The sequence below is a fragment of the Hemibagrus wyckioides genome, linkage group LG17, assembly GCF_019097595.1.
Source record: "Hemibagrus wyckioides isolate EC202008001 linkage group LG17, SWU_Hwy_1.0, whole genome shotgun sequence".
NCBI classification, from domain to species: Eukaryota; Metazoa; Chordata; class Actinopteri; order Siluriformes; family Bagridae; genus Hemibagrus; species Hemibagrus wyckioides.
This window is the reverse complement of record NC_080726.1, coordinates 24,833,388-24,844,132: the sequence shown is the minus strand read 5'-3', so window position 1 is coordinate 24,844,132 and position 10,745 is coordinate 24,833,388.

Below are 10,745 nucleotides of genomic sequence, written 5' to 3'. Positions count from 1 at the left end.
TTAACTGGTGCAGTTGGTGAATACAAAAGTGGTGCCATGATGGTTGTGTCTTCCAAAGTTAGTACTTGTGGCTCTGTAAACTGTAATATTTGTGAAACCCCTGAGATGCCTGTGGTTTTTATGGTTTTACGAGTGAGGGGGAGATTTGAGCTTTCATGTCCTATACACGAATATGTGGCACCTGTATCAATCATAAATGGAAAAGGACGTTCATTGTTGATTGTTACCATGACAGTTGGTTCTTGTTGTTGGATGCAGTGTGGTGGCATACTGCATATGCTCCTCCTCTGGCTTTTCAAGGCCCCTTCAACTCCAATTTGGTGTGGGCCCCATTCCCAGGCTGTAACATTTGTGAACAGTTTCTTCTTATATGGCCATTTTCTCTGCAGCCCCAGCATAAGGGCAGTTGTTGATATTGATAATTGGTGAAATCTTGTAAATACTCTTGAACTTGAGGTCCCATGGAGTTCTGAGGTGCATATCCTTGTTCTTGTCCCATTTGCAGTGGTGGTGATGTCCATTGTCCCCATGGTGGTCTTCCTCCTCGCCAATGGCCTCTCATTGAGCGCCCTCTGAATCTTCCCTGGTTACTGCCAATGTGAACATTGATTGGTGGTTCCAACGGGTATGACTGACGTGCCTGTAACTGTTGTAAGTTTTGTGCTGCCATCTCTCCTGTTTTTGATTTGCCCACTGTTTGAGCCAATATGGCTTTTACATCTCCTATCGAGCGTGAGTGTCCTGTAGTTTTCTCTTTAAACTTTGTGATCCATCTCTGTCCCCCACTGTACAAGTATGTCAGATGAGAACATAATCCAATCATATCCATAAACGCCCATGATACATATTGTACATCCTTTCCTTTTGCCATTAGTGGGTTCATACTCACTTCATCATCATCATCATCATCATCATCATCTTCATCCCCATATCCCATCCCCATGGTGCTTTTAGCACTTTTCTGTCTTGCATAATTCTCGGTTGTAGGCCTCTCACCTGGTCTTCCATTGCAGATACTGTTCGGTTTACTCGCTCCTCTAAATCTTGCAACTATCTCCTGGGTGTCATCCTGTACATGTCTATTCTGCACATATTCTCTAGTATCTCTCTGTCTTTTTGCTGTGTCTTCTCTTGACTCAATATAGAGTGTGCCTCTAACATGTCTTTCCAGATTTTCTTCTGTTACTTCATCATGCCTTTGTCTCATTGGCGGCTCTGTTATCAACAACACTCTCGTGCAGTGAAGACAACATGGGTAAGTCTCAGGTTTTAGTGAGGTGTGAAGAAATGTTGTAAAGTAAGAATGCTTTAATACATATATTTTAATTGTTTATTTTTAACAAATTAATAAATGTCAAGCAAACAGAAGAAAAATCTAAATCAAATAGAATATTTGTGTGACGAAGCAGTGGCTTCAAACCAGCCTTTGTAAACTTTTTGTAGGATCAGAGTCAAATATATAATTAACCAATTACACCAAGCAGGTGTTAAAGTCATCAATTTCATATGTGGGTTGAATACAGTAATGAGCTGATATAGAAACAGATGTGTAGGAGCTTAAAATTGGGTGAGGTTGTAGAAGACTGTTTCATGTCACAGGTCATACATCATGGCCAGACTGAGCACAGCAACAAGACACAAGGCAGTTACACTCCATCAACAAGGTTTCTCTCAGGAACAGGTTAAAATGCAGACTGGGGTTTCAAGATGTACTGTTCAAGAAATTTTAAATAAGCACAAAGTACCAGGCAAGGACTGTAGGACTGTAGATGCAGTGGTCAGTCAAAAAAACTTATGCATGTCCAGCAGAGCCATCAGCAAAGAACTGGCAGAAACCACTGGGACCCAGGTACACCACTGTCCAAAGATGTCTGGTCAGAAGTGGTCTTCATGGAAGAATTGTGGTGAAAAAGCCATACCTCTGACATGGAAAGAAGGCTAAGCGACTAAACTATGCAGGAAAACATAGGAACTGGGCTGCAGAAAGATGGCAGGTAATCAGTAATCAAACATTTTAATCACTAAGCTTCCACTACCACAGGAAGTCTTATGCATTAGAGACATACGCATACACCTGAGCGCTATTAATAGTTTTCTATTTATAATTCCTTGCATTATGTACAAGCCAAATTCTAATGGAAGAAATCCAAGGCGATTAAACATGATGTAATAAAGCCCAGTGATGTAACCCCACCAAAATATTATTATTGTACATATAATCAACCATAAATATACTGTTATATTCTGCATACATACCAAATGCTCATATGCTGTTACAAATTTGCATTCTGTAATACATTGTAACTCTCCACTCTTAATCGCTGAACATATTGCAAGGTAGTGCATCACTATGATGTAGCACTTACACATCTGAATTGACCTGTTCTACTTTACTTTCTACTTAGATGCATTTCATTGACATCAAACCTATACTCTGTTCAGTGACATTAAATTTGCATTCAAATTGAATGTTCAAATTGATGTTTTGAAATAGCTTAATGTATTTATGAGGCACAAAAAAAATTATATTACATTTTCAAATAAAGACAATCTATGGTTTTATTTTACAGTCACAAAAACATTAAGAGAACAGTAACAGAAAATTCTCTTGTAAGAGATTCCAGAAACTCACTTGAGTTCACTTGAACTTTTTGGCAGCACAAAACCATTGCCTTCAATCAGTACAGCTAAACATTTACAAATAGTACCAAAGTATACCAGGTAGTTTTCCAAAGAAAAGCTTGCATTAGCTTTCAGGACATTCAGTTAACTTAAGGTACAGTAAAAAAAATGCAACGTAAAGTACAGTAAAAAGAAAATGCAACATATATCTATCTATATATATATATATATATATATATATATATATATATAACAATGCACTGTACCAGAACTCTCATACCTAAAGGGGCATGTCTATATCCACTCATGGTCTGCAAGATCTGAAACCAGAGTAAGAACTCTGGGATTGTACTTTCTTGCTTTAGTGCCTCTCTCAGGATTTATTGAGAAGAAACACCTTAATGCAAAAAAACCAACAAACCAACCAAATAAATAAACAGATCCTGAGCAATAAAATAACTTTAAGTTATAAGTTTTGTATGCAATTCGATTATACTGCACATCTGCAGCGATCTGTGTATTTGCTTCACTGAAGTTAAACTGTGAGACTGCATCTTTAACTTTTACTGTAAAGATCTGTGTAAAATAGTGAGCTGTCTTTTATTTGCAAGGCTGGAGGACTCACTGACCCTGCTAAAAGATAGGCCTGGAACATCTGATGTCTTTCTGAAAGTGTTAGACACAGATTTTTTAAATTCTTCAAATGCCTTTCACATCTTTTAAAATGTGGACTTTCAAAGCGCATAGTCCATTATTTGATCAGTAAGCCAAATTTTATAATCAATCCTGAATACTGGCATAAGTAGTGATGCTTTGGCCTCAAGTTGTTATCTGGAAACAGTGCCTTCCTGGAATCGAAATATTCCTGAATGAGCGCATCCAGATAAGTAACCTGAGCCCTGGAAATTTTCTGAGCACAAATCAAGTCAATGATGTCTTTAAGTTGTAGAGTCACTTGCCACACATCATCTTCTGTATCCAATTATAAGAGGCAAAATCTTAAAAAATTCCAATTCTGTATGGCATGACCAGAGAGTCTAAGTGTTTTAGGACTGACCTCACATGGCTTAGAGGTATCATATGTGGTTTCATATTTTAACTGCTTAATGTACCATGTATGTGAACCATCTCTTTTCCTGAACAAAATACCTCAGGTAAAGCGCAACATCATAAGAGAGGACACCTTCAAAGATTCTGCAAAATTTTTTGCAGAACCCAAAGGGTTCACTACCTCAAATGCATCCTGGTATAACACCAGCTTAAGAGTGTTGGGTATTCCTGAAACAAGGTATTTGATGTAAACACCTTACCATCATGTGTGTCACAGAGAACATCAGGGAGGGAAACATCATTAGGATCTACTGACCCTAGCATATTTTTCAAAGTGTTTAACACAGGAACATAATATGCAAATCTTTCTGCTCTGTTTTCATCTCTCCCTAAAAATACCCATTTGGGTGCCACATATTTGAATATTTCTTTAAAACACTGGGCTCTAGAGTATGCTGTTCTCATAGGCCCTGTGTGACAATCTGAGAACAAATCAGATTTCTTCACTGTATCACAGATTTAACAATGTCTTCATCTGATACTGACAAACCTTTCAGAAGAAAGTGTAATTGATTTAGAGTATAGGTCTGTCCTAACTCATGCATATTCTGCATCTCTTCAACAATGTCCTAAATTGTAGATGCTGGAATAAAATGTTGTCCCTGTAACTTTATGTAAAACATACACAGATTTCCGTGATACAAATCACTGAAATGATCATTATTGTCTCCAAATATGACACATTGGCAGTTTCATGTCCTGTTGTGACTCTATACTCACCTGTGGAAGGGCATTCAGAAGTTTTATCTTTGATTGATCCACACGTCACATTTATTGAGCAATGTCTGTTTTCTAGACATATGGGAAGTAAATGAAGATTTTACATTGAACACAGATGTGCATCCTCTAACTCCATCCAACCAACTCTTTGACTCCATCACACTAGCATTTACAAAGAGAAACTGTACATTTTAATGTTGTTAACGCCAAGTCCTGTGCAACCGATGACGTGCTATCATGGTGACAATACAAGTGCGACTTTAATGTTGCATACTTAGAAAACACTCGCTTACAACCAGTTCCAACACACTTAAAAATGCAATGGGGTTGATTATGATGCAGTCGGCAATGTTCAACATACGCTTTTAGAGACTGAATGAATTATCCACAAATGCAACAGGAATACATGATCTTACAGGCATACATCCACCACACTTTACCAACAGATTAACACTGAAGCATGCCCAGGCATGCCTACAACCACGTTTTCCCAACTGACTTTTGCAAGACACTAAACTTCCGTTACAACAAAAAAAATTTCATGAATTTATCCGCTCTCCGACAGATGTTTGAACATTATTACACTAGTATTATTAACCTAGCTTAAAATAAATTTGGCAACGTTCATATCTTAAATTACAATACTGTTAGAATAATATTGTTGACCTAAAATTGACCTCACCTAAGAGTGGTAACGGGAAGAGCTGTATCCAAAATCCAGAAAATCGTTTGCAGTACCTGCTCAGGGTTGCCAGATTGGACTGATGGTTTCCAGCCCAACTACAGCTTAAAAGCTGCCCATTTAAAAAATACCAGCCCAAAATGCATACTGAGATAACTAATACAATAACCCACAGAAGGTTAGTGCAGAATTTTATACCAGAATAATAGCGTATAAACACACTTACCTTTTTATAGGGACTATAACATAGAGAATCTTCATAGAACTGATGAGAATGTCTCAAAATATTATAGAACAAACTTTACACACACACACTAAGTGAGCTACCTGTATATGTTATGTTTAATTATCAAACATGACATCAGAATTTTATAGCAGAATAATAGTGTATAAACACGCTTACCTTTTTATAGGGACTTTAATGTAGAGAATCTTCATAGAACTGATGAGATGTCTCAGGCCAGTACGCGCATCCATGATGCTGGAGAGTAGTGGTAGTCCCATGTGATTTCTAGTGTCATATTTCAAAAGTGAGACCAGGGAAAATGCTCGCTCTGCATGGGCATTGGAAACAGGCAGAACAAGAAGACTTATGGCACCTTATGCTAATTCCTTTAAACACTTGTGTCCTCCTGCATCTTTAAACGCTTCGACTTCCAGCCAAAACTTGTCAATGTCCCGATCCTCAGAGAAGCCTGCTGATGCCACATTCCTCCATTGTGATTCTAATGTATCAGTCGGGTATGAGAAAAGATCAGCTGGCAAGTCCTTTACCCCAGGCCTATTTAAAGTGGACATAACAGATTTTGGGCACAGGCGCTCCAGTTTGTGCAACATTTCCAGTGAAGCAGGTAAGCATAATTGGTACTGCTTTACAAGTTCTTTCAGAAAATCCATACAGCGTGAAGCAATTCTCTCCTTCATATTGAGGGCGAACGTGCTTTCCTCCAGCTGGTCCATAAATGTGGTACCCAGGTCCGCATCCAGAGGGGAGAGGAATATGCCAGACTGTGTGAGGTCAAGTTCCCTGAGCTACTTGTCATCACTCAGGTGCAAGACGCTTGGTTTGAGAATGTGTCTAACAGTTGTCATGTACAGTCTTTCCAAGTCTCTAAACACACAGAGAGTGTTCCCGGTTTCCAACTGAAAGTATTTATTCACAGCTTTGATTTCCATCAGAACAGGCTGAAGAAAGTACATGTAAAGAAGATTAGTTTTGTCATTGTACATCTCCTTTAAAAGTCGAGCAGTATAACAGTGCTTTGAACTTGAAGCCATGTTAAAGTGCAGTGTGAGGGCATCTTTTTGATCCACAATACGGTCAATGCAGTCAGCTATCACAAGCCAATGGTTACAGCTTGGACTTATTAATTTCAGAGGGCTGCCCCCGTTATTAATAGTCTCGTATATATTTTTGTAGTCATACTGCCGCTTTGCTGAATGAGCAAACCAGTTGTAGGTTTCTCTAACCATGTATTCTATGTTGCTTGGAAGAAGCTGCATTGCTTTATTTGCAACAATGCCAAGTGAATGGCAAACACAACGAATAAGCTGTAGGTTTGGCTGCATTTGTTTAAGTAGGGTGAATACAGAATGGTGTTTTCCAACCATTACACTGGCACCATCTGTGGCTATGCCCATCATGTTTTTGATCTGCAGGCCATTCTGGGATATAAAGGCAACAACAGTGTCTGTTATGCCTTTAGCATCAGCATTTGTCAGCTCCACAAGTCCAAGATATGTACTTTCAAACTTGTGTTTTTTTGAGTGGTATTTCACACAAATACAGAGAAGTTTGTTCACGGATATGTCAGTGCTTTCATCAAGATACAGGGAATATGGAGACTCGCCTATGTCCTCCACAAGTTCTTCTCTGAAGTGTGGTGCAAGGACAGATTTAATAACGGCTGTGCACTTTTTCCGGTGCACTTGGAATGTTCCCATCTCGTCTTTCAAAATGTCTGACAAATCGTCCACGGCATTTATTGAAGTGTGACAAGCAATGTAGACAGCGATTCTAATTTCACGGCGCTTTTGGTCATCCTTGATCAGACACTGCCCTGCTGCTCCACTGACACAGTAAAAGCTTCAACACTTAGCGCACAGCATGATTTGTGTTTTTTTTGTTAGCATGTTCTCTTAAATCTTTTAGCTGTGCTCTGAATTATGAATGACAGTATTTACAAAATGCCTTTGAGTCGTCACCTAGCACCATGTTTTAAGAGACGGGTCGCTCTCCCATTCTTTTCTGTAAGACTTTTTATATTTACCCCACGTTGGCATGATGATGGTAAAAACCCAGCTTTGCTAACAACTTTGAGCTTAACTTTGAGTTTGGCTTAATGAGTGCAACAATTACAATATCCTGCCAATCAAGATGATTGGACAGGACTCTCCTCAACGATATTGGCTAAAGTGAACCATATAAATAAAACGTCATTACATTTTATTCTTTACTTTAAAGTTCATTTGAATGAAAATTAATAAAATATCATGTTTATAATCAAAAATAAAAACCCACCAGTTGCATAAAAAATAGCCCAAATTTTATCAACCCGCCCAATGCATTTTTTCCCGGTTAGACATGACCAAAAGAAGCCGAACTGGGTGGGAACCCACCCAATCTGGCAACGCTGTACCTGCTGGTGTTAACTGTGTGAGAGATTCAAAATATAACCGTTTGGTCCCAGGGTGTGCGCGCCAAGTGCAGTGCGCTGATTGGATGGCTCATAAAAGGTGCAAATGTTAATATCTGAATTCAAACACCCATTTCTTTTGACAACTTGTACTCAATTTTAAAGCGCATTTAAAATTATTAGAATTAATTTGCCCGAAAAAAATAATTTGCCTTAAAATACAACTTTACCATTAGACTGATATTCTAAAGCTGCAACACAGAGATGCAATACTATGGATTGTGTATTTGGAGTTTAATGGAGTATAAATATAAAATGTATATTTAACAATAACAATAACATTATGACCACCTGCCTAATCTTGTGCTTCCTTTTCCCACCAAAACAGTAATGCACTGTGTGTTCTGACAGTTGTCTACCCATCATAATTTGGCCCTAGTCAAAGTCACTCAAATGTTTGCCCATTTTTCTGCTTCCAACACACAGAGTTCAGGAAAATATGTTCACTTGCTGCCTAATATATCCCCCACACCTCCAGGTGCCAGTGTAATGAGATACTGTAACTGTAGCTACTGTGACAAGGGTCAGATTGTGATGGCTAGACTCCTGAGTCAAAGCAACTCCAAAACTGCTGCTCTTGTGGGATGTTCCCAATCTGCAGTAGTCAGGACTTAACAAAAGGGTTACAAGGAAGGAAAACCAGTGAACTGGTGACAGGGTCGTGGGGGGAGAAAAGGCTGGCCTGTGTAGTCCGATCCTGTATTTAATTGCTGAAAAGATTAATGCTGGTTCTGATAGAAAGGTGACAATGCTCAGTGCATCGCATCACTCTGTTTTGGTGTGAAAAGATATACATATCTTGATTTCATTTGATTTCTATATACTGTATTTTATGTAGAAAACAGTGAATCACAAAAAAGCTTTGCATAGATTGTGTTGCATAGATTAAAAAAAGTGCTGTAAACATTCCTTAGAGATTTTGGTCTATATTAATAGTATAGTATCATCATAGCTGCTGCAGGTTTATTGGATTGGTTTAAGATCTGGTGACTCATTGTGAAACCAGTGTGAGATTATCTTAGCTTTGTGACAACAATGCTCTATACTGTAGGCTGCGGCATTTAACAATGCTCAGCTGGTACTAAGGGGCCCAAAGTGTGCTTAGAAAATTTCCCCCCACACCAGTACACCACCAGCACCACCAGCAGCCTGAACTGTTGACTGTTCTTAGCTGACAGGAGTGGTACCCGTCTTTTGCTGCTGTAGCCCATTTGCCCATAAGTTCAACATGTGCTGAGATACTGTTCAGCATACCTCAGTTTTAACAACATTGTTTGAGATACTGTTGCCTTTCTATCAGCTCAAACCAGTCTGGCCATTCTAAAAATGTAGTACAGAATACGTTTGTTAAATGATATTTACATTTCTATTTAATATCCCATTACCCATCAGTTGAGGCATGAGGGGTTTGCCCAGGGGTCAAGTGTTAGATTATTACACTGTGGAGCCAAGCCCTGGCCTCAACAGATGGATTGAGACACACTCTTTCCCCATTATGCTTTAATAAAACCTATTTAGCCTCGAGTCAGCGTTCTAGTTTTGGGTCCACAGCCATATTATTGATTACCCCAGGTGGAGGTATATGTCATGGCTTGGGCTTGCATGGCTGCTTCTGAAACTATTCTTTTACAAATCTTTTAATTTGATGTGCTTTAAACCAGACCGTTTTTTTTTTTTTTTTTTTTTTTACCAATTTGGTGTTAAAAAAAATAGAAGAGATTGCTACCCCAAATACCTACAGATTTGCTAAAATTCAAAGCCTTGCAATGGTCCTCTGATGTTGTTAGGTTTGAGGAATAAAGCTAATAACATAAATGATTTATAATCCCTTCAGACCCTGTGGACATCATGTTTTTTATTGGTTTATTTGGTTTAAACAAATAAAACTGCATACTTTTATATATGAATAATGAATGGTCATTGGTCAACCAATCACAGTGATGGCATGGTCCTGAACTTAATCTGAAAGAGCTTCAGGCATCACAGTATTTACATTATTCAGAGCACCTTACATTTTATCTCATTTTATAAAACTGAGCAATTGAGGGTTAAGGGCCTAGCTCAGGGGCCCAACAGTGGCAGCTTGGTAGACCTGGTATTCAAACTCACAACCTTCCAATCAGTAGTCCAAAACCCTACCCACTGAGCTACCACATTACACAGAGAACTGACATTTCAGTGGACATCACTGATATCAGCAGGAAACGCATGAGTTAGCATGAGTTAGTAGCTAGTTGTGAAGGCATTTGAGCAAGCATACACATGCTGGTGTTTAGATACTGACAAGTTACATAGTAATTTGCTGGTACAGGCAAAGATTCTCTGCATAAATTGAATAAGTTACATTTGAAATCGTCACATTTGTTGGTGATCCACATACGAACATGCGAACGTCCGAACATCACAAACGTGCAAACATCACAAAGGACATATTTTCTTTTTCAGTGCACCTGAAATTTAACATGACATTAACACAATGATGTGGCCTTTTCTGACACAGCAGCTTTATGTCCTACCAAAAATGATAGAAAGAGTGCCCACTTACTGCAATTAGCTGGACTGCCATCAAAGGTATATTCTTGCCTCATGCACAGTGTTCCTGGGATGGACTACAGACAATGATAAAGGCATTAATGAAAGTGAGTGAGTGAGTGTCCACCCACATAACACAGAGTTTCCATTCCAGATAAGCCTTCCTGCACATGAAAGAGCTGCAAGCAAAAAATTTGAAAAACGTTGAGCAACAGGCCATTATGTTTATAATAGAATATGTTTTGAAACATGTCAAAACAGAGCAAAAGAAAGAGGGGGCAATGCATTATGTATTCAAAGTCCAATGGTTGTGTTATTCATTACCCATTACCCTGAGAGTAGAGGATATTTTACTGAGTTGGGAGCATCACAGTGAGGGTGCT